General features: G+C 45.9%; 10 non-coding genes across 10 annotated transcripts; all 10 read left to right on the top strand.

Moving 5' to 3' along the window:
• Nucleotides 1-1,238: 1,238 nt before the first annotated feature.
• Nucleotides 1,239-1,429, top strand: LOC130313485 (U2 spliceosomal RNA). Its single transcript, XR_008861398.1, has one exon. It is a non-coding gene; the product is annotated as a U2 spliceosomal RNA (small nuclear RNA).
• Nucleotides 1,430-3,522: 2,093 nt separating this feature from the next.
• On the top strand, nt 3,523-3,713 carry LOC130313464 (U2 spliceosomal RNA). Its single transcript, XR_008861379.1, has one exon. It is a non-coding gene; the product is annotated as a U2 spliceosomal RNA (small nuclear RNA).
• A 2,091-nt stretch (nt 3,714-5,804) lies between these two features.
• On the top strand, nt 5,805-5,995 carry LOC130313463 (U2 spliceosomal RNA). Its single transcript, XR_008861378.1, has one exon. It is a non-coding gene; the product is annotated as a U2 spliceosomal RNA (small nuclear RNA).
• Nucleotides 5,996-8,086: 2,091 nt separating this feature from the next.
• On the top strand, nt 8,087-8,277 carry LOC130313461 (U2 spliceosomal RNA). Its single transcript, XR_008861377.1, has one exon. It is a non-coding gene; the product is annotated as a U2 spliceosomal RNA (small nuclear RNA).
• Nucleotides 8,278-10,362: 2,085 nt separating this feature from the next.
• LOC130313460 (U2 spliceosomal RNA) lies at nt 10,363-10,553 on the top strand. Its single transcript, XR_008861376.1, has one exon. It is a non-coding gene; the product is annotated as a U2 spliceosomal RNA (small nuclear RNA).
• A 2,087-nt stretch (nt 10,554-12,640) lies between these two features.
• On the top strand, nt 12,641-12,831 carry LOC130313491 (U2 spliceosomal RNA). The gene has a single exon (XR_008861402.1). It is a non-coding gene; the product is annotated as a U2 spliceosomal RNA (small nuclear RNA).
• A 2,089-nt stretch (nt 12,832-14,920) lies between these two features.
• On the top strand, nt 14,921-15,111 carry LOC130313490 (U2 spliceosomal RNA). The gene has a single exon (XR_008861401.1). It is a non-coding gene; the product is annotated as a U2 spliceosomal RNA (small nuclear RNA).
• Nucleotides 15,112-17,192: 2,081 nt separating this feature from the next.
• On the top strand, nt 17,193-17,383 carry LOC130313483 (U2 spliceosomal RNA). Its single transcript, XR_008861397.1, has one exon. It is a non-coding gene; the product is annotated as a U2 spliceosomal RNA (small nuclear RNA).
• A 2,089-nt stretch (nt 17,384-19,472) lies between these two features.
• On the top strand, nt 19,473-19,663 carry LOC130313471 (U2 spliceosomal RNA). The gene has a single exon (XR_008861386.1). It is a non-coding gene; the product is annotated as a U2 spliceosomal RNA (small nuclear RNA).
• A 2,085-nt stretch (nt 19,664-21,748) lies between these two features.
• Nucleotides 21,749-21,939, top strand: LOC130313459 (U2 spliceosomal RNA). Its single transcript, XR_008861375.1, has one exon. It is a non-coding gene; the product is annotated as a U2 spliceosomal RNA (small nuclear RNA).
• Nucleotides 21,940-23,119: the final 1,180 nt, after the last annotated feature.

Here is a 23,119-nt window from a genome sequence, read left to right as displayed (position 1 = left end):
TATAATGTTGTAAAAATGCTCTAGAAGCTAAAGTCGCAGAAATGTCACACATATTTGGCCTGCAACTTTCTGTGCGACAAATTCAGACAGGAAAAATCAGTATAAATCCTTAGAAAATTATCCCCCAGTGTCTCCATCTGCTGGCGGTATTGAATAAGCATTGCTGCACTGATGGGGTATGCATTAGACGAAAAAAAAGAAGAAAAAGAAGAATAATACGCCCAGAAAAGAGGCGAAAAGGAGAAAAACGTAAAAAAACGTGAAAAAAAAGTAAGAGGAAGAGAAGGGAAAAAAAGGTGGAAATGGGTTTAAAAGTGATTTCGGCGGAGAAATATATATATATATATATATATATATATATATATACGCGCACACACACACATATATATAAACGTATTCTCCGTTGAGATATTGCAGCCGCTGCTGTGTCCAGGCCCAGGAGCCTTAGCACTGTGCTGTGATGTCACTCAATACCACTGACATCACTAGGTGTAAACAACATCTCTCCTTTGCTGTGTATGTGACTATGGAGCTGTTTGGTGATGTCGTCTATTATGGCCTTCATAGAAGCAACAGGAGATTGTTGCATCCATCTAGAACCCTCAGAACTACAGTGCTATGATGTCACTCACTTCCACAGGCCTTGCAGAGTGTAAACAACAACAACCCAGCTTTGTCGTGTATGTAACCATAGGGATTGTGATGTCACCTAGAACCTTCACAGCAGCGACAGCTTTATGAGGAGCATCAGCACTGCTCTGCCTGAGCAGAACCATCACCGCCATAGGTTGTCAAATAACCCGGATTTAACCCACACAGGTAAGTCCAATGGGGTGCAGGCATGTCCTCTATGCTTACAGCTTCCCGTGGGTGTTGGTTTGATACCGTTTGGGGACAGCCAAGGAGGCATCTGCAGGCAACAAAGGTAGGTGTGTGCTTGTGTGTGTGTTTCCTATGCAGATCCTAAGCCCAGTGTCACATGCAAGTAGGAGGAGTAAGAAGGGTTCCTGGCAAATCCGGGTTATGGATTGCATTTAAAAAGGCCCCGTGGGAGTGCAATGGGCCCCTGTCTTGCTGCTTAGCAATAATGGTATGGGTTTAGGTTCTGCTGTGTGTACTGGTGGTTGACTGCCCCCCAGCCCAGAGTGTGCATGGAAAATTGTCTGGCAGCCTCCCTGACAGCAAGCAGTGATAGTGCCCATGAAGGGGACCTTGTTGGGCCCGCCCCTTTCACGGTTATCGCTTCTCGGCCTTTTGGCTAAGATCAAGTGTAGTATCTGTTCTTATCAGTTTAATATCTGATACGTCCCCTATCTGGGGACCATATATTAAATGGATTTTTGAGAACGGGGGCCGATTTCGAAGATTGCTTCCGTCGCCCTATGCATTGACCCGATATGGCAGTATCTTCGGGTACAGTGCACCACCCCCTTACAGGGTTAAAAAGAAAGATTCCTACTTTCATTGCTACCTGCTTGCTGGCTAGCCAGCTAGCCAGCCCTGTGGGCCTTGCTGCTGCTGCTGCTGCTGCTGCAGCCAAAAAACAAAAGGTGGTGCTGCTGCTGCTTCTGCTGCTTCTGCTTGTGTCTGGCCGCTGTTGGAGCGTCCAGGCACAGGACTTCTGCTGCTGCTGACTAAATGGCCTCCTTAATTGGATCATTTGAGTAGCCAGCACACCTGTGCAGGTAGGGCATGACATGATAGGCAGCTGCCTTGATAGCGGGTGGGTGCTGAATGTTCCTAATTGACAAAATAAGATTAATGCTTATGAAGAAATATAAAATCTCATCCCTTCCCCAATATCGCGCCACACCCCTACCCCTTAATTCCCTGGTTGAACTTGATGGACATATGTCTTTTTTCGACCGTACTAACTATGTAACTATGTAACATAACATGGGGGGGTCTCCTGGCTGTTCACACAGGTGTGTCATTGCTGTACATTGACCATGCATTGCTTCTGTGGTATTGCAAAGGCAAAGACAAATGCTTCCAGCCATCCATTGCACTAATGGATTGGTCATCAGCTGGCTGTCTATGTCCCGCATCAATATAGACCAAAGTACAGAGGGTTAGGCTATGCTATAGTGCACCTACCTGATGCATCAGAAGGTGCGAGGCCCTTGCTAAATTCTGTGCACAGACTTTGAGATCTATGCTTTAGACTGTATCTAAACCTGCTCCAACATGGACTGACATTCTGGCCTACTTTCAGCCGATGCGACTTGTCTGTCGCTGAACAGTCGCTTTTTATGTATTCAGCACCTATGTATAATGTTGTAAAAATGCTCTAGAAGCTAAAGTCGCAGAAATGTCACACATATTTGGCCTGCAACTTTCTGTGCGACAAATTCAGACAGGAAAAATCAGTATAAATCCTTAGAAAATTATCCCCCAGTGTCTCCATCTGCTGGCGGTATTGAATAAGCATTGCTGCACTGATGGGGTATGCATTAGACGAAAAAAAAGAAGAAAAAGAAGAATAATACGCCCAGAAAAGAGGCGAAAAGGAGAAAAACGTAAAAAAACGTGAAAAAAAAGTAAGAGGAAGAGAAGGGAAAAAAAGGTGGAAATGGGTTTAAAAGTGATTTCGGCGGAGAAATATATATATATATATATATATATATATATATATATATATATATATATATGCGCACACACACACATAGATATAAACGTATTCTCCGTTGAGATATTGCAGCCGCTGCTGTGTCCAGGCCCAGGAGCCTTAGCACTGTGCTGTGATGTCACTCAATACCACTGACATCACTAGGTGTAAACAACATCTCTCCTTTGCTGTGTATGTGACTATGGAGCTGTTTGGTGATGTCGTCTATTATGGCCTTCATAGAAGCAACAGGAGATTGTTGCATCCATCTAGAACCCTCAGAACTACAGTGCTATGATGTCACTCACTTCCACAGGCCTTGCAGAGTGTAAACAACAACAACCCAGCTTTGTCGTGTATGTAACCATAGGGATTGTGATGTCACCTAGAACCTTCACAGCAGCGACAGCTTTATGAGGAGCATCAGCACTGCTCTGCCTGAGCAGAACCATCACCGCCATAGGTTGTCAAATAACCCGGATTTAACCCACACAGGTAAGTCCAATGGGGTGCAGGCATGTCCTCTATGCTTACAGCTTCCCGTGGGTGTTGGTTTGATACCGTTTGGGGACAGCCAAGGAGGCATCTGCAGGCAACAAAGGTAGGTGTGTGCTTGTGTGTGTGTTTCCTATGCAGATCCTAAGCCCAGTGTCACATGCAAGTAGGAGGAGTAAGAAGGGTTCCTGGCAAATCCGGGTTATGGATTGCATTTAAAAAGGCCCCGTGGGAGTGCAATGGGCCCCTGTCTTGCTGCTTAGCAATAATGGTATGGGTTTAGGTTCTGCTGTGTGTACTGGTGGTTGACTGCCCCCCAGCCCAGAGTGTGCATGGAAAATTGTCTGGCAGCCTCCCTGACAGCAAGCAGTGATAGTGCCCATGAAGGGGACCTTGTTGGGCCCGCCCCTTTCACGGTTATCGCTTCTCGGCCTTTTGGCTAAGATCAAGTGTAGTATCTGTTCTTATCAGTTTAATATCTGATACGTCCCCTATCTGGGGACCATATATTAAATGGATTTTTGAGAACGGGGGCCGATTTCGAAGCTTGCTTCCGTCGCCCTATGCATTGACCCGATATGGCAGTATCTTCGGGTACAGTGCACCACCCCCTTACAGGGTTAAAAAGAAAGATTCCTACTTTCATTGCTACCTGCTTGCTGGCTAGCCAGCTAGCCAGCCCTGTGGGCCTTGCTGCTGCTGCTGCTGCTGCTGCAGCCAAAAAACAAAAGGTGGTGCTGCTGCTGCTTCTGCTGCTTCTGCTTGTGTCTGGCCGCTGTTGGAGCGTCCAGGCACAGGACTTCTGCTGCTGCTGACTAAATGGCCTCCTTAATTGGATCATTTGAGTAGCCAGCACACCTGTGCAGGTAGGGCATGACATGATAGGCAGCTGCCTTGATAGCGGGTGGGTGCTGAATGTTCCTAATTGACAAAATAAGATTAATGCTTATGAAGAAATATAAAATCTCATCCCTTCCCCAATATCGCGCCACACCCCTACCCCTTAATTCCCTGGTTGAACTTGATGGACATATGTCTTTTTTCGACCGTACTAACTATGTAACTATGTAACATAACATGGGGGGGTCTCCTGGCTGTTCACACAGGTGTGTCATTGCTGTACATTGACCATGCATTGCTTCTGTGGTATTGCAAAGGCAAAGACAAATGCTTCCAGCCATCCATTGCACTAATGGATTGGTCATCAGCTGGCTGTCTATGTCCCGCATCAATATAGACCAAAGTACAGAGGGTTAGGCTATGCTATAGTGCACCTACCTGATGCATCAGAAGGTGCGAGGCCCTTGCTAAATTCTGTGCACAGACTTTGAGATCTATGCTTTAGACTGTATCTAAACCTGCTCCAACATGGACTGACATTCTGGCCTACTTTCAGCCGATGCGACTTGTCTGTCGCTGAACAGTCGCTTTTTATGTATTCAGCACCTATGTATAATGTTGTAAAAATGCTCTAGAAGCTAAAGTCGCAGAAATGTCACACATATTTGGCCTGCAACTTTCTGTGCGACAAATTCAGACAGGAAAAATCAGTATAAATCCTTAGAAAATTATCCCCCAGTGTCTCCATCTGCTGGCGGTATTGAATAAGCATTGCTGCACTGATGGGGTATGCATTAGACGAAAAAAAAGAAGAAAAAGAAGAATAATACGCCCAGAAAAGAGGCGAAAAGGAGAAAAACGTAAAAAAACGTGAAAAAAAAGTAAGAGGAAGAGAAGGGAAAAAAAGGTGGAAATGGGTTTAAAAGTGATTTCGGCGGAGAAATATATATATATATATATATATATATATATATATATATATATATATACGCGCACACACACACATATATATAAACGTATTCTCCGTTGAGATATTGCAGCCGCTGCTGTGTCCAGGCCCAGGAGCCTTAGCACTGTGCTGTGATGTCACTCAATACCACTGACATCACTAGGTGTAAACAACATCTCTCCTTTGCTGTGTATGTGACTATGGAGCTGTTTGGTGATGTCGTCTATTATGGCCTTCATAGAAGCAACAGGAGATTGTTGCATCCATCTAGAACCCTCAGAACTACAGTGCTATGATGTCACTCACTTCCACAGGCCTTGCAGAGTGTAAACAACAACAACCCAGCTTTGTCGTGTATGTAACCATAGGGATTGTGATGTCACCTAGAACCTTCACAGCAGCGACAGCTTTATGAGGAGCATCAGCACTGCTCTGCCTGAGCAGAACCATCACCGCCATAGGTTGTCAAATAACCCGGATTTAACCCACACAGGTAAGTCCAATGGGGTGCAGGCATGTCCTCTATGCTTACAGCTTCCCGTGGGTGTTGGTTTGATACCGTTTGGGGACAGCCAAGGAGGCATCTGCAGGCAACAAAGGTAGGTGTGTGCTTGTGTGTGTGTTTCCTATGCAGATCCTAAGCCCAGTGTCACATGCAAGTAGGAGGAGTAAGAAGGGTTCCTGGCAAATCCGGGTTATGGATTGCATTTAAAAAGGCCCCGTGGGAGTGCAATGGGCCCCTGTCTTGCTGCTTAGCAATAATGGTATGGGTTTAGGTTCTGCTGTGTGTACTGGTGGTTGACTGCCCCCCAGCCCAGAGTGTGCATGGAAAATTGTCTGGCAGCCTCCCTGACAGCAAGCAGTGATAGTGCCCATGAAGGGGACCTTGTTGGGCCCGCCCCTTTCACGGTTATCGCTTCTCGGCCTTTTGGCTAAGATCAAGTGTAGTATCTGTTCTTATCAGTTTAATATCTGATACGTCCCCTATCTGGGGACCATATATTAAATGGATTTTTGAGAACGGGGGCCGATTTCGAAGCTTGCTTCCGTCGCCCTATGCATTGACCCGATATGGCAGTATCTTCGGGTACAGTGCACCACCCCCTTACAGGGTTAAAAAGAAAGATTCCTACTTTCATTGCTACCTGCTTGCTGGCTAGCCAGCTAGCCAGCCCTGTGGGCCTTGCTGCTGCTGCTGCTGCTGCTGCAGCCAAAAAACAAAAGGTGGTGCTGCTGCTGCTTCTGCTGCTTCTGCTTGTGTCTGGCCGCTGTTGGAGCGTCCAGGCACAGGACTTCTGCTGCTGCTGACTAAATGGCCTCCTTAATTGGATCATTTGAGTAGCCAGCACACCTGTGCAGGTAGGGCATGACATGATAGGCAGCTGCCTTGATAGCGGGTGGGTGCTGAATGTTCCTAATTGACAAAATAAGATTAATGCTTATGAAGAAATATAAAATCTCATCCCTTCCCCAATATCGCGCCACACCCCTACCCCTTAATTCCCTGGTTGAACTTGATGGACATATGTCTTTTTTCGACCGTACTAACTATGTAACTATGTAACATAACATGGGGGGGTCTCCTGGCTGTTCACACAGGTGTGTCATTGCTGTACATTGACCATGCATTGCTTCTGTGGTATTGCAAAGGCAAAGACAAATGCTTCCAGCCATCCATTGCACTAATGGATTGGTCATCAGCTGGCTGTCTATGTCCCGCATCAATATAGACCAAAGTACAGAGGGTTAGGCTATGCTATAGTGCACCTACCTGATGCATCAGAAGGTGCGAGGCCCTTGCTAAATTCTGTGCACAGACTTTGAGATCTATGCTTTAGACTGTATCTAAACCTGCTCCAACATGGACTGACATTCTGGCCTACTTTCAGCCGATGCGACTTGTCTGTCGCTGAACAGTCGCTTTTTATGTATTCAGCACCTATGTATAATGTTGTAAAAATGCTCTAGAAGCTAAAGTCGCAGAAATGTCACACATATTTGGCCTGCAACTTTCTGTGCGACAAATTCAGACAGGAAAAATCAGTATAAATCCTTAGAAAATTATCCCCCAGTGTCTCCATCTGCTGGCGGTATTGAATAAGCATTGCTGCACTGATGGGGTATGCATTAGACGAAAAAAAAGAAGAAAAAGAAGAATAATACGCCCAGAAAAGAGGCGAAAAGGAGAAAAACGTAAAAAAACGTGAAAAAAAAGTAAGAGGAAGAGAAGGGAAAAAAAGGTGGAAATGGGTTTAAAAGTGATTTCGGCGGAGAAATATATATATATATATATATATATATATATATATATATATATATATACGCGCACACACACACATATATATAAACGTATTCTCCGTTGAGATATTGCAGCCGCTGCTGTGTCCAGGCCCAGGAGCCTTAGCACTGTGCTGTGATGTCACTCAATACCACTGACATCACTAGGTGTAAACAACATCTCTCCTTTGCTGTGTATGTGACTATGGAGCTGTTTGGTGATGTCGTCTATTATGGCCTTCATAGAAGCAACAGGAGATTGTTGCATCCATCTAGAACCCTCAGAACTACAGTGCTATGATGTCACTCACTTCCACAGGCCTTGCAGAGTGTAAACAACAACAACCCAGCTTTGTCGTGTATGTAACCATAGGGATTGTGATGTCACCTAGAACCTTCACAGCAGCGACAGCTTTATGAGGAGCATCAGCACTGCTCTGCCTGAGCAGAACCATCACCGCCATAGGTTGTCAAATAACCCGGATTTAACCCACACAGGTAAGTCCAATGGGGTGCAGGCATGTCCTCTATGCTTACAGCTTCCCGTGGGTGTTGGTTTGATACCGTTTGGGGACAGCCAAGGAGGCATCTGCAGGCAACAAAGGTAGGTGTGTGCTTGTGTGTGTGTTTCCTATGCAGATCCTAAGCCCAGTGTCACATGCAAGTAGGAGGAGTAAGAAGGGTTCCTGGCAAATCCGGGTTATGGATTGCATTTAAAAAGGCCCCGTGGGAGTGCAATGGGCCCCTGTCTTGCTGCTTAGCAATAATGGTATGGGTTTAGGTTCTGCTGTGTGTACTGGTGGTTGACTGCCCCCCAGCCCAGAGTGTGCATGGAAAATTGTCTGGCAGCCTCCCTGACAGCAAGCAGTGATAGTGCCCATGAAGGGGACCTTGTTGGGCCCGCCCCTTTCACGGTTATCGCTTCTCGGCCTTTTGGCTAAGATCAAGTGTAGTATCTGTTCTTATCAGTTTAATATCTGATACGTCCCCTATCTGGGGACCATATATTAAATGGATTTTTGAGAACGGGGGCCGATTTCGAAGCTTGCTTCCGTCGCCCTATGCATTGACCCGATATGGCAGTATCTTCGGGTACAGTGCACCACCCCCTTACAGGGTTAAAAAGAAAGATTCCTACTTTCATTGCTACCTGCTTGCTGGCTAGCCAGCTAGCCAGCCCTGTGGGCCTTGCTGCTGCTGCTGCTGCTGCTGCAGCCAAAAAACAAAAGGTGGTGCTGCTGCTGCTTCTGCTGCTTCTGCTTGTGTCTGGCCGCTGTTGGAGCGTCCAGGCACAGGACTTCTGCTGCTGCTGACTAAATGGCCTCCTTAATTGGATCATTTGAGTAGCCAGCACACCTGTGCAGGTAGGGCATGACATGATAGGCAGCTGCCTTGATAGCGGGTGGGTGCTGAATGTTCCTAATTGACAAAATAAGATTAATGCTTATGAAGAAATATAAAATCTCATCCCTTCCCCAATATCGCGCCACACCCCTACCCCTTAATTCCCTGGTTGAACTTGATGGACATATGTCTTTTTTCGACCGTACTAACTATGTAACTATGTAACATAACATGGGGGGGTCTCCTGGCTGTTCACACAGGTGTGTCATTGCTGTACATTGACCATGCATTGCTTCTGTGGTATTGCAAAGGCAAAGACAAATGCTTCCAGCCATCCATTGCACTAATGGATTGGTCATCAGCTGGCTGTCTATGTCCCGCATCAATATAGACCAAAGTACAGAGGGTTAGGCTATGCTATAGTGCACCTACCTGATGCATCAGAAGGTGCGAGGCCCTTGCTAAATTCTGTGCACAGACTTTGAGATCTATGCTTTAGACTGTATCTAAACCTGCTCCAACATGGACTGACATTCTGGCCTACTTTCAGCCGATGCGACTTGTCTGTCGCTGAACAGTCGCTTTTTATGTATTCAGCACCTATGTATAATGTTGTAAAAATGCTCTAGAAGCTAAAGTCGCAGAAATGTCACACATATTTGGCCTGCAACTTTCTGTGCGACAAATTCAGACAGGAAAAATCAGTATAAATCCTTAGAAAATTATCCCCCAGTGTCTCCATCTGCTGGCGGTATTGAATAAGCATTGCTGCACTGATGGGGTATGCATTAGACGAAAAAAAAGAAGAAAAAGAAGAATAATACGCCCAGAAAAGAGGCGAAAAGGAGAAAAACGTAAAAAAACGTGAAAAAAAAGTAAGAGGAAGAGAAGGGAAAAAAAGGTGGAAATGGGTTTAAAAGTGATTTCGGCGGAGAAATATATATATATATATATATATATATATATATATATATATACGCGCACACACACACATATATATAAACGTATTCTCCGTTGAGATATTGCAGCCGCTGCTGTGTCCAGGCCCAGGAGCCTTAGCACTGTGCTGTGATGTCACTCAATACCACTGACATCACTAGGTGTAAACAACATCTCTCCTTTGCTGTGTATGTGACTATGGAGCTGTTTGGTGATGTCGTCTATTATGGCCTTCATAGAAGCAACAGGAGATTGTTGCATCCATCTAGAACCCTCAGAACTACAGTGCTATGATGTCACTCACTTCCACAGGCCTTGCAGAGTGTAAACAACAACAACCCAGCTTTGTCGTGTATGTAACCATAGGGATTGTGATGTCACCTAGAACCTTCACAGCAGCGACAGCTTTATGAGGAGCATCAGCACTGCTCTGCCTGAGCAGAACCATCACCGCCATAGGTTGTCAAATAACCCGGATTTAACCCACACAGGTAAGTCCAATGGGGTGCAGGCATGTCCTCTATGCTTACAGCTTCCCGTGGGTGTTGGTTTGATACCGTTTGGGGACAGCCAAGGAGGCATCTGCAGGCAACAAAGGTAGGTGTGTGCTTGTGTGTGTGTTTCCTATGCAGATCCTAAGCCCAGTGTCACATGCAAGTAGGAGGAGTAAGAAGGGTTCCTGGCAAATCCGGGTTATGGATTGCATTTAAAAAGGCCCCGTGGGAGTGCAATGGGCCCCTGTCTTGCTGCTTAGCAATAATGGTATGGGTTTAGGTTCTGCTGTGTGTACTGGTGGTTGACTGCCCCCCAGCCCAGAGTGTGCATGGAAAATTGTCTGGCAGCCTCCCTGACAGCAAGCAGTGATAGTGCCCATGAAGGGGACCTTGTTGGGCCCGCCCCTTTCACGGTTATCGCTTCTCGGCCTTTTGGCTAAGATCAAGTGTAGTATCTGTTCTTATCAGTTTAATATCTGATACGTCCCCTATCTGGGGACCATATATTAAATGGATTTTTGAGAACGGGGGCCGATTTCGAAGCTTGCTTCCGTCGCCCTATGCATTGACCCGATATGGCAGTATCTTCGGGTACAGTGCACCACCCCCTTACAGGGTTAAAAAGAAAGATTCCTACTTTCATTGCTACCTGCTTGCTGGCTAGCCAGCTAGCCAGCCCTGTGGGCCTTGCTGCTGCTGCTGCTGCTGCTGCAGCCAAAAAACAAAAGGTGGTGCTGCTGCTGCTTCTGCTGCTTCTGCTTGTGTCTGGCCGCTGTTGGAGCGTCCAGGCACAGGACTTCTGCTGCTGCTGACTAAATGGCCTCCTTAATTGGATCATTTGAGTAGCCAGCACACCTGTGCAGGTAGGGCATGACATGATAGGCAGCTGCCTTGATAGCGGGTGGGTGCTGAATGTTCCTAATTGACAAAATAAGATTAATGCTTATGAAGAAATATAAAATCTCATCCCTTCCCCAATATCGCGCCACACCCCTACCCCTTAATTCCCTGGTTGAACTTGATGGACATATGTCTTTTTTCGACCGTACTAACTATGTAACTATGTAACATAACATGGGGGGGTCTCCTGGCTGTTCACACAGGTGTGTCATTGCTGTACATTGACCATGCATTGCTTCTGTGGTATTGCAAAGGCAAAGACAAATGCTTCCAGCCATCCATTGCACTAATGGATTGGTCATCAGCTGGCTGTCTATGTCCCGCATCAATATAGACCAAAGTACAGAGGGTTAGGCTATGCTATAGTGCACCTACCTGATGCATCAGAAGGTGCGAGGCCCTTGCTAAATTCTGTGCACAGACTTTGAGATCTATGCTTTAGACTGTATCTAAACCTGCTCCAACATGGACTGACATTCTGGCCTACTTTCAGCCGATGCGACTTGTCTGTCGCTGAACAGTCGCTTTTTATGTATTCAGCACCTATGTATAATGTTGTAAAAATGCTCTAGAAGCTAAAGTCGCAGAAATGTCACACATATTTGGCCTGCAACTTTCTGTGCGACAAATTCAGACAGGAAAAATCAGTATAAATCCTTAGAAAATTATCCCCCAGTGTCTCCATCTGCTGGCGGTATTGAATAAGCATTGCTGCACTGATGGGGTATGCATTAGACGAAAAAAAAGAAGAAAAAGAAGAATAATACGCCCAGAAAAGAGGCGAAAAGGAGAAAAACGTAAAAAAACGTGAAAAAAAAGTAAGAGGAAGAGAAGGGAAAAAAAGGTGGAAATGGGTTTAAAAGTGATTTCGGCAGAGAAATATATATATATATATATATATATATATATATATATATATATACGCGCACACACACACATATATATAAACGTATTCTCCGTTGAGATATTGCAGCCGCTGCTGTGTCCAGGCCCAGGAGCCTTAGCACTGTGCTGTGATGTCACTCAATACCACTGACATCACTAGGTGTAAACAACATCTCTCCTTTGCTGTGTATGTGACTATGGAGCTGTTTGGTGATGTCGTCTATTATGGCCTTCATAGAAGCAACAGGAGATTGTTGCATCCATCTAGAACCCTCAGAACTACAGTGCTATGATGTCACTCACTTCCACAGGCCTTGCAGAGTGTAAACAACAACAACCCAGCTTTGTCGTGTATGTAACCATAGGGATTGTGATGTCACCTAGAACCTTCACAGCAGCGACAGCTTTATGAGGAGCATCAGCACTGCTCTGCCTGAGCAGAACCATCACCGCCATAGGTTGTCAAATAACCCGGATTTAACCCACACAGGTAAGTCCAATGGGGTGCAGGCATGTCCTCTATGCTTACAGCTTCCCGTGGGTGTTGGTTTGATACCGTTTGGGGACAGCCAAGGAGGCATCTGCAGGCAACAAAGGTAGGTGTGTGCTTGTGTGTGTGTTTCCTATGCAGATCCTAAGCCCAGTGTCACATGCAAGTAGGAGGAGTAAGAAGGGTTCCTGGCAAATCCGGGTTATGGATTGCATTTAAAAAGGCCCCGTGGGAGTGCAATGGGCCCCTGTCTTGCTGCTTAGCAATAATGGTATGGGTTTAGGTTCTGCTGTGTGTACTGGTGGTTGACTGCCCCCCAGCCCAGAGTGTGCATGGAAAATTGTCTGGCAGCCTCCCTGACAGCAAGCAGTGATAGTGCCCATGAAGGGGACCTTGTTGGGCCCGCCCCTTTCACGGTTATCGCTTCTCGGCCTTTTGGCTAAGATCAAGTGTAGTATCTGTTCTTATCAGTTTAATATCTGATACGTCCCCTATCTGGGGACCATATATTAAATGGATTTTTGAGAACGGGGGCCGATTTCGAAGCTTGCTTCCGTCGCCCTATGCATTGACCCGATATGGCAGTATCTTCGGGTACAGTGCACCACCCCCTTACAGGGTTAAAAAGAAAGATTCCTACTTTCATTGCTACCTGCTTGCTGGCTAGCCAGCTAGCCAGCCCTGTGGGCCTTGCTGCTGCTGCTGCTGCTGCTGCAGCCAAAAAACAAAAGGTGGTGCTGCTGCTGCTTCTGCTGCTTCTGCTTGTGTCTGGCCGCTGTTGGAGCGTCCAGGCACAGGACTTCTGCTGCTGCTGACTAAATGGCCTCCTTAATTGGATCATTTGAGTAGCCAGCACACCTGTGCAGGTAGGGCATGACATGATAGGCAGCTGCCTTGATAGCGGGTGGGTGCTGAATGTTCCTAATTGACAAAATAAGATTAATGCTTATGAAGAAATATAAAATCTCATCCCTTCCCCAATATCGCGCCACACCCCTACCCCTTAATTCCCTGGTTGAACTTGATGGACATATGTCTTTTTTCGACCGTACTAACTATGTAACTATGTAACATAACATGGGGGGGTCTCCTGGCTGTTCACACAGGTGTGTCATTGCTGTACATTGACCATGCATTGCTTCTGTGGTATTGCAAAGGCAAAGACAAATGCTTCCAGCCATCCATTGCACTAATGGATTGGTCATCAGCTGGCTGTCTATGTCCCGCATCAATATAGACCAAAGTACAGAGGGTTAGGCTATGCTATAGTGCACCTACCTGATGCATCAGAAGGTGCGAGGCCCTTGCTAAATTCTGTGCACAGACTTTGAGATCTATGCTTTAGACTGTATCTAAACCTGCTCCAACATGGACTGACATTCTGGCCTACTTTCAGCCGATGCGACTTGTCTGTCGCTGAACAGTCGCTTTTTATGTATTCAGCACCTATGTATAATGTTGTAAAAATGCTCTAGAAGCTAAAGTCGCAGAAATGTCACACATATTTGGCCTGCAACTTTCTGTGCGACAAATTCAGACAGGAAAAATCAGTATAAATCCTTAGAAAATTATCCCCCAGTGTCTCCATCTGCTGGCGGTATTGAATAAGCATTGCTGCACTGATGGGGTATGCATTAGACGAAAAAAAAGAAGAAAAAGAAGAATAATACGCCCAGAAAAGAGGCGAAAAGGAGAAAAACGTAAAAAAACGTGAAAAAAAAGTAAGAGGAAGAGAAGGGAAAAAAAGGTGGAAATGGGTTTAAAAGTGATTTCGGCGGAGAAATATATATATATATATATATATATATATATATATATATATATATACGCGCACACACACACATATATATAAACGTATTCTCCGTTGAGATATTGCAGCCGCTGCTGTGTCCAGGCCCAGGAGCCTTAGCACTGTGCTGTGATGTCACTCAATACCACTGACATCACTAGGTGTAAACAACATCTCTCCTTTGCTGTGTATGTGACTATGGAGCTGTTTGGTGATGTCGTCTATTATGGCCTTCATAGAAGCAACAGGAGATTGTTGCATCCATCTAGAACCCTCAGAACTACAGTGCTATGATGTCACTCACTTCCACAGGCCTTGCAGAGTGTAAACAACAACAACCCAGCTTTGTCGTGTATGTAACCATAGGGATTGTGATGTCACCTAGAACCTTCACAGCAGCGACAGCTTTATGAGGAGCATCAGCACTGCTCTGCCTGAGCAGAACCATCACCGCCATAGGTTGTCAAATAACCCGGATTTAACCCACACAGGTAAGTCCAATGGGGTGCAGGCATGTCCTCTATGCTTACAGCTTCCCGTGGGTGTTGGTTTGATACCGTTTGGGGACAGCCAAGGAGGCATCTGCAGGCAACAAAGGTAGGTGTGTGCTTGTGTGTGTGTTTCCTATGCAGATCCTAAGCCCAGTGTCACATGCAAGTAGGAGGAGTAAGAAGGGTTCCTGGCAAATCCGGGTTATGGATTGCATTTAAAAAGGCCCCGTGGGAGTGCAATGGGCCCCTGTCTTGCTGCTTAGCAATAATGGTATGGGTTTAGGTTCTGCTGTGTGTACTGGTGGTTGACTGCCCCCCAGCCCAGAGTGTGCATGGAAAATTGTCTGGCAGCCTCCCTGACAGCAAGCAGTGATAGTGCCCATGAAGGGGACCTTGTTGGGCCCGCCCCTTTCACGGTTATCGCTTCTCGGCCTTTTGGCTAAGATCAAGTGTAGTATCTGTTCTTATCAGTTTAATATCTGATACGTCCCCTATCTGGGGACCATATATTAAATGGATTTTTGAGAACGGGGGCCGATTTCGAAGCTTGCTTCCGTCGCCCTATGCATTGACCCGATATGGCAGTATCTTCGGGTACAGTGCACCACCCCCTTACAGGGTTAAAAAGAAAGATTCCTACTTTCATTGCTACCTGCTTGCTGGCTAGCCAGCTAGCCAGCCCTGTGGGCCTTGCTGCTGCTGCTGCTGCTGCTGCAGCCAAAAAACAAAAGGTGGTGCTGCTGCTGCTTCTGCTGCTTCTGCTTGTGTCTGGCCGCTGTTGGAGCGTCCAGGCACAGGACTTCTGCTGCTGCTGACTAAATGGCCTCCTTAATTGGATCATTTGAGTAGCCAGCACACCTGTGCAGGTAGGGCATGACATGATAGGCAGCTGCCTTGATAGCGGGTGGGTGCTGAATGTTCCTAATTGACAAAATAAGATTAATGCTTATGAAGAAATATAAAATCTCATCCCTTCCCCAATATCGCGCCACACCCCTACCCCTTAATTCCCTGGTTGAACTTGATGGACATATGTCTTTTTTCGACCGTACTAACTATGTAACTATGTAACATAACATGGGGGGGTCTCCTGGCTGTTCACACAGGTGTGTCATTGCTGTACATTGACCATGCATTGCTTCTGTGGTATTGCAAAGGCAAAGACAAATGCTTCCAGCCATCCATTGCACTAATGGATTGGTCATCAGCTGGCTGTCTATGTCCCGCATCAATATAGACCAAAGTACAGAGGGTTAGGCTATGCTATAGTGCACCTACCTGATGCATCAGAAGGTGCGAGGCCCTTGCTAAATTCTGTGCACAGACTTTGAGATCTATGCTTTAGACTGTATCTAAACCTGCTCCAACATGGACTGACATTCTGGCCTACTTTCAGCCGATGCGACTTGTCTGTCGCTGAACAGTCGCTTTTTATGTATTCAGCACCTATGTATAATGTTGTAAAAATGCTCTAGAAGCTAAAGTCGCAGAAATGTCACACATATTTGGCCTGCAACTTTCTGTGCGACAAATTCAGACAGGAAAAATCAGTATAAATCCTTAGAAAATTATCCCCCAGTGTCTCCATCTGCTGGCGGTATTGAATAAGCATTGCTGCACTGATGGGGTATGCATTAGACGAAAAAAAAGAAGAAAAAGAAGAATAATACGCCCAGAAAAGAGGCGAAAAGGAGAAAAACGTAAAAAAACGTGAAAAAAAAGTAAGAGGAAGAGAAGGGAAAAAAAGGTGGAAATGGGTTTAAAAGTGATTTCGGCGGAGAAATATATATATATATATATATATATATATATATATATACGCGCACACACACACATATATATAAACGTATTCTCCGTTGAGATATTGCAGCCGCTGCTGTGTCCAGGCCCAGGAGCCTTAGCACTGTGCTGTGATGTCACTCAATACCACTGACATCACTAGGTGTAAACAACATCTCTCCTTTGCTGTGTATGTGACTATGGAGCTGTTTGGTGATGTCGTCTATTATGGCCTTCATAGAAGCAACAGGAGATTGTTGCATCCATCTAGAACCCTCAGAACTACAGTGCTATGATGTCACTCACTTCCACAGGCCTTGCAGAGTGTAAACAACAACAACCCAGCTTTGTCGTGTATGTAACCATAGGGATTGTGATGTCACCTAGAACCTTCACAGCAGCGACAGCTTTATGAGGAGCATCAGCACTGCTCTGCCTGAGCAGAACCATCACCGCCATAGGTTGTCAAATAACCCGGATTTAACCCACACAGGTAAGTCCAATGGGGTGCAGGCATGTCCTCTATGCTTACAGCTTCCCGTGGGTGTTGGTTTGATACCGTTTGGGGACAGCCAAGGAGGCATCTGCAGGCAACAAAGGTAGGTGTGTGCTTGTGTGTGTGTTTCCTATGCAGATCCTAAGCCCAGTGTCACATGCAAGTAGGAGGAGTAAGAAGGGTTCCTGGCAAATCCGGGTTATGGATTGCATTTAAAAAGGCCCCGTGGGAGTGCAATGGGCCCCTGTCTTGCTGCTTAGCAATAATGGTATGGGTTTAGGTTCTGCTGTGTGTACTGGTGGTTGACTGCCCCCCAGCCCAGAGTGTGCATGGAAAATTGTCTGGCAGCCTCCCTGACAGCAAGCAGTGATAGTGCCCATGAAGGGGACCTTGTTGGGCCCGCCCCTTTCACGGTTATCGCTTCTCGGCCTTTTGGCTAAGATCAAGTGTAGTATCTGTTCTTATCAGTTTAATATCTGATACGTCCCCTATCTGGGGACCATATATTAAATGGATTTTTGAGAACGGGGGCCGATTTCGAAGCTTGCTTCCGTCGCCCTATGCATTGACCCGATATGGCAGTATCTTCGGGTACAGTGCACCACCCCCTTACAGGGTTAAAAAGAAAGATTCCTACTTTCATTGCTACCTGCTTGCTGGCTAGCCAGCTAGCCAGCCCTGTGGGCCTTGCTGCTGCTGCTGCTGCTGCTGCAGCCAAAAAACAAAAGGTGGTGCTGCTGCTGCTTCTGCTGCTTCTGCTTGTGTCTGGCCGCTGTTGGAGCGTCCAGGCACAGGACTTCTGCTGCTGCTGACTAAATGGCCTCCTTAATTGGATCATTTGAGTAGCCAGCACACCTGTGCAGGTAGGGCATGACATGATAGGCAGCTGCCTTGATAGCGGGTGGGTGCTGAATGTTCCTAATTGACAAAATAAGATTAATGCTTATGAAGAAATATAAAATCTCATCCCTTCCCCAATATCGCGCCACACCCCTACCCCTTAATTCCCTGGTTGAACTTGATGGACATATGTCTTTTTTCGACCGTACTAACTATGTAACTATGTAACATAACATGGGGGGGTCTCCTGGCTGTTCACACAGGTGTGTCATTGCTGTACATTGACCATGCATTGCTTCTGTGGTATTGCAAAGGCAAAGACAAATGCTTCCAGCCATCCATTGCACTAATGGATTGGTCATCAGCTGGCTGTCTATGTCCCGCATCAATATAGACCAAAGTACAGAGGGTTAGGCTATGCTATAGTGCACCTACCTGATGCATCAGAAGGTGCGAGGCCCTTGCTAAATTCTGTGCACAGACTTTGAGATCTATGCTTTAGACTGTATCTAAACCTGCTCCAACATGGACTGACATTCTGGCCTACTTTCAGCCGATGCGACTTGTCTGTCGCTGAACAGTCGCTTTTTATGTATTCAGCACCTATGTATAATGTTGTAAAAATGCTCTAGAAGCTAAAGTCGCAGAAATGTCACACATATTTGGCCTGCAACTTTCTGTGCGACAAATTCAGACAGGAAAAATCAGTATAAATCCTTAGAAAATTATCCCCCAGTGTCTCCATCTGCTGGCGGTATTGAATAAGCATTGCTGCACTGATGGGGTATGCATTAGACGAAAAAAAAGAAGAAAAAGAAGAATAATACGCCCAGAAAAGAGGCGAAAAGGAGAAAAACGTAAAAAAACGTGAAAAAAAAGTAAGAGGAAGAGAAGGGAAAAAAAGGTGGAAATGGGTTTAAAAGTGATTTCGGCGGAGAAATATATATATATATATATATATATATATATATATATATATATATACGCGCACACACACACATATATATAAACGTATTCTCCGTTGAGATATTGCAGCCGCTGCTGTGTCCAGGCCCAGGAGCCTTAGCACTGTGCTGTGATGTCACTCAATACCACTGACATCACTAGGTGTAAACAACATCTCTCCTTTGCTGTGTATGTGACTATGGAGCTGTTTGGTGATGTCGTCTATTATGGCCTTCATAGAAGCAACAGGAGATTGTTGCATCCATCTAGAACCCTCAGAACTACAGTGCTATGATGTCACTCACTTCCACAGGCCTTGCAGAGTGTAAACAACAACAACCCAGCTTTGTCGTGTATGTAACCATAGGGATTGTGATGTCACCTAGAACCTTCACAGCAGCGACAGCTTTATGAGGAGCATCAGCACTGCTCTGCCTGAGCAGAACCATCACCGCCATAGGTTGTCAAATAACCCGGATTTAACCCACACAGGTAAGTCCAATGGGGTGCAGGCATGTCCTCTATGCTTACAGCTTCCCGTGGGTGTTGGTTTGATACCGTTTGGGGACAGCCAAGGAGGCATCTGCAGGCAACAAAGGTAGGTGTGTGCTTGTGTGTGTGTTTCCTATGCAGATCCTAAGCCCAGTGTCACATGCAAGTAGGAGGAGTAAGAAGGGTTCCTGGCAAATCCGGGTTATGGATTGCATTTAAAAAGGCCCCGTGGGAGTGCAATGGGCCCCTGTCTTGCTGCTTAGCAATAATGGTATGGGTTTAGGTTCTGCTGTGTGTACTGGTGGTTGACTGCCCCCCAGCCCAGAGTGTGCATGGAAAATTGTCTGGCAGCCTCCCTGACAGCAAGCAGTGATAGTGCCCATGAAGGGGACCTTGTTGGGCCCGCCCCTTTCACGGTTATCGCTTCTCGGCCTTTTGGCTAAGATCAAGTGTAGTATCTGTTCTTATCAGTTTAATATCTGATACGTCCCCTATCTGGGGACCATATATTAAATGGATTTTTGAGAACGGGGGCCGATTTCGAAGCTTGCTTCCGTCGCCCTATGCATTGACCCGATATGGCAGTATCTTCGGGTACAGTGCACCACCCCCTTACAGGGTTAAAAAGAAAGATTCCTACTTTCATTGCTACCTGCTTGCTGGCTAGCCAGCTAGCCAGCCCTGTGGGCCTTGCTGCTGCTGCTGCTGCTGCTGCAGCCAAAAAACAAAAGGTGGTGCTGCTGCTGCTTCTGCTGCTTCTGCTTGTGTCTGGCCGCTGTTGGAGCGTCCAGGCACAGGACTTCTGCTGCTGCTGACTAAATGGCCTCCTTAATTGGATCATTTGAGTAGCCAGCACACCTGTGCAGGTAGGGCATGACATGATAGGCAGCTGCCTTGATAGCGGGTGGGTGCTGAATGTTCCTAATTGACAAAATAAGATTAATGCTTATGAAGAAATATAAAATCTCATCCCTTCCCCAATATCGCGCCACACCCCTACCCCTTAATTCCCTGGTTGAACTTGATGGACATATGTCTTTTTTCGACCGTACTAACTATGTAACTATGTAACATAACATGGGGGGGTCTCCTGGCTGTTCACACAGGTGTGTCATTGCTGTACATTGACCATGCATTGCTTCTGTGGTATTGCAAAGGCAAAGACAAATGCTTCCAGCCATCCATTGCACTAATGGATTGGTCATCAGCTGGCTGTCTATGTCCCGCATCAATATAGACCAAAGTACAGAGGGTTAGGCTATGCTATAGTGCACCTACCTGATGCATCAGAAGGTGCGAGGCCCTTGCTAAATTCTGTGCACAGACTTTGAGATCTATGCTTTAGACTGTATCTAAACCTGCTCCAACATGGACTGACATTCTGGCCTACTTTCAGCCGATGCGACTTGTCTGTCGCTGAACAGTCGCTTTTTATGTATTCAGCACCTATGTATAATGTTGTAAAAATGCTCTAGAAGCTAAAGTCGCAGAAATGTCACACATATTTGGCCTGCAACTTTCTGTGCGACAAATTCAGACAGGAAAAATCAGTATAAATCCTTAGAAAATTATCCCCCAGTGTCTCCATCTGCTGGCGGTATTGAATAAGCATTGCTGCACTGATGGGGTATGCATTAGACGAAAAAAAAGAAGAAAAAGAAGAATAATACGCCCAGAAAAGAGGCGAAAAGGAGAAAAACGTAAAAAAACGTGAAAAAAAAGTAAGAGGAAGAGAAGGGAAAAAAAGGTGGAAATGGGTTTAAAAGTGATTTCGGCGGAGAAATATATATATATATATATATATATATATATATATATATATACGCGCACACACACACATATATATAAACGTATTCTCCGTTGAGATATTGCAGCCGCTGCTGTGTCCAGGCCCAGGAGCCTTAGCACTGTGCTGTGATGTCACTCAATACCACTGACATCACTAGGTGTAAACAACATCTCTCCTTTGCTGTGTATGTGACTATGGAGCTGTTTGGTGATGTCGTCTATTATGGCCTTCATAGAAGCAACAGGAGATTGTTGCATCCATCTAGAACCCTCAGAACTACAGTGCTATGATGTCACTCACTTCCACAGGCCTTGCAGAGTGTAAACAACAACAACCCAGCTTTGTCGTGTATGTAACCATAGGGATTGTGATGTCACCTAGAACCTTCACAGCAGCGACAGCTTTATGAGGAGCATCAGCACTGCTCTGCCTGAGCAGAACCATCACCGCCATAGGTTGTCAAATAACCCGGATTTAACCCACACAGGTAAGTCCAATGGGGTGCAGGCATGTCCTCTATGCTTACAGCTTCCCGTGGGTGTTGGTTTGATACCGTTTGGGGACAGCCAAGGAGGCATCTGCAGGCAACAAAGGTAGGTGTGTGCTTGTGTGTGTGTTTCCTATGCAGATCCTAAGCCCAGTGTCACATGCAAGTAGGAGGAGTAAGAAGGGTTCCTGGCAAATCCGGGTTATGGATTGCATTTAAAAAGGCCCCGTGGGAGTGCAATGGGCCCCTGTCTTGCTGCTTAGCAATAATGGTATGGGTTTAGGTTCTGCTGTGTGTACTGGTGGTTGACTGCCCCCCAGCCCAGAGTGTGCATGGAAAATTGTCTGGCAGCCTCCCTGACAGCAAGCAGTGATAGTGCCCATGAAGGGGACCTTGTTGGGCCCGCCCCTTTCACGGTTATCGCTTCTCGGCCTTTTGGCTAAGATCAAGTGTAGTATCTGTTCTTATCAGTTTAATATCTGATACGTCCCCTATCTGGGGACCATATATTAAATGGATTTTTGAGAACGGGGGCCGATTTCGAAGCTTGCTTCCGTCGCCCTATGCATTGACCCGATATGGCAGTATCTTCGGGTACAGTGCACCACCCCCTTACAGGGTTAAAAAGAAAGATTCCTACTTTCATTGCTACCTGCTTGCTGGCTAGCCAGCTAGCCAGCCCTGTGGGCCTTGCTGCTGCTGCTGCTGCTGCTGCAGCCAAAAAACAAAAGGTGGTGCTGCTGCTGCTTCTGCTGCTTCTGCTTGTGTCTGGCCGCTGTTGGAGCGTCCAGGCACAGGACTTCTGCTGCTGCTGACTAAATGGCCTCCTTAATTGGATCATTTGAGTAGCCAGCACACCTGTGCAGGTAGGGCATGACATGATAGGCAGCTGCCTTGATAGCGGGTGGGTGCTGAATGTTCCTAATTGACAAAATAAGATTAATGCTTATGAAGAAATATAAAATCTCATCCCTTCCCCAATATCGCGCCACACCCCTACCCCTTAATTCCCTGGTTGAACTTGATGGACATATGTCTTTTTTCGACCGTACTAACTATGTAACTATGTAACATAACATGGGGGGGTCTCCTGGCTGTTCACACAGGTGTGTCATTGCTGTACATTGACCATGCATTGCTTCTGTGGTATTGCAAAGGCAAAGACAAATGCTTCCAGCCATCCATTGCACTAATGGATTGGTCATCAGCTGGCTGTCTATGTCCCGCATCAATATAGACCAAAGTACAGAGGGTTAGGCTATGCTATAGTGCACCTACCTGATGCATCAGAAGGTGCGAGGCCCTTGCTAAATTCTGTGCACAGACTTTGAGATCTATGCTTTAGACTGTATCTAAACCTGCTCCAACATGGACTGACATTCTGGCCTACTTTCAGCCGATGCGACTTGTCTGTCGCTGAACAGTCGCTTTTTATGTATTCAGCACCTATGTATAATGTTGTAAAAATGCTCTAGAAGCTAAAGTCGCAGAAATGTCACACATATTTGGCCTGCAACTTTCTGTGCGACAAATTCAGACAGGAAAAATCAGTATAAATCCTTAGAAAATTATCCCCCAGTGTCTCCATCTGCTGGCGGTATTGAATAAGCATTGCTGCACTGATGGGGTATGCATTAGACGAAAAAAAAGAAGAAAAGAAGAATAATACGCCCAGAAAAGAGGCGAAAAGGAGAAAAACGTAAAAAAACGTGAAAAAAAAGTAAGAGGAAGAGAAGGGAAAAAAAGGTGGAAATGGGTTTAAAGTGATTTCGGCGGAGAAATATATATAT

This window comes from Hyla sarda, unplaced genomic scaffold, assembly GCF_029499605.1.
Source record: "Hyla sarda isolate aHylSar1 unplaced genomic scaffold, aHylSar1.hap1 scaffold_1771, whole genome shotgun sequence".
Lineage (NCBI taxonomy): Eukaryota > Metazoa > Chordata > Amphibia > Anura > Hylidae > Hyla > Hyla sarda.
Note: the sequence above shows the minus strand (reverse complement) of the source record. Positions and strands in the feature narration are given on the sequence as shown.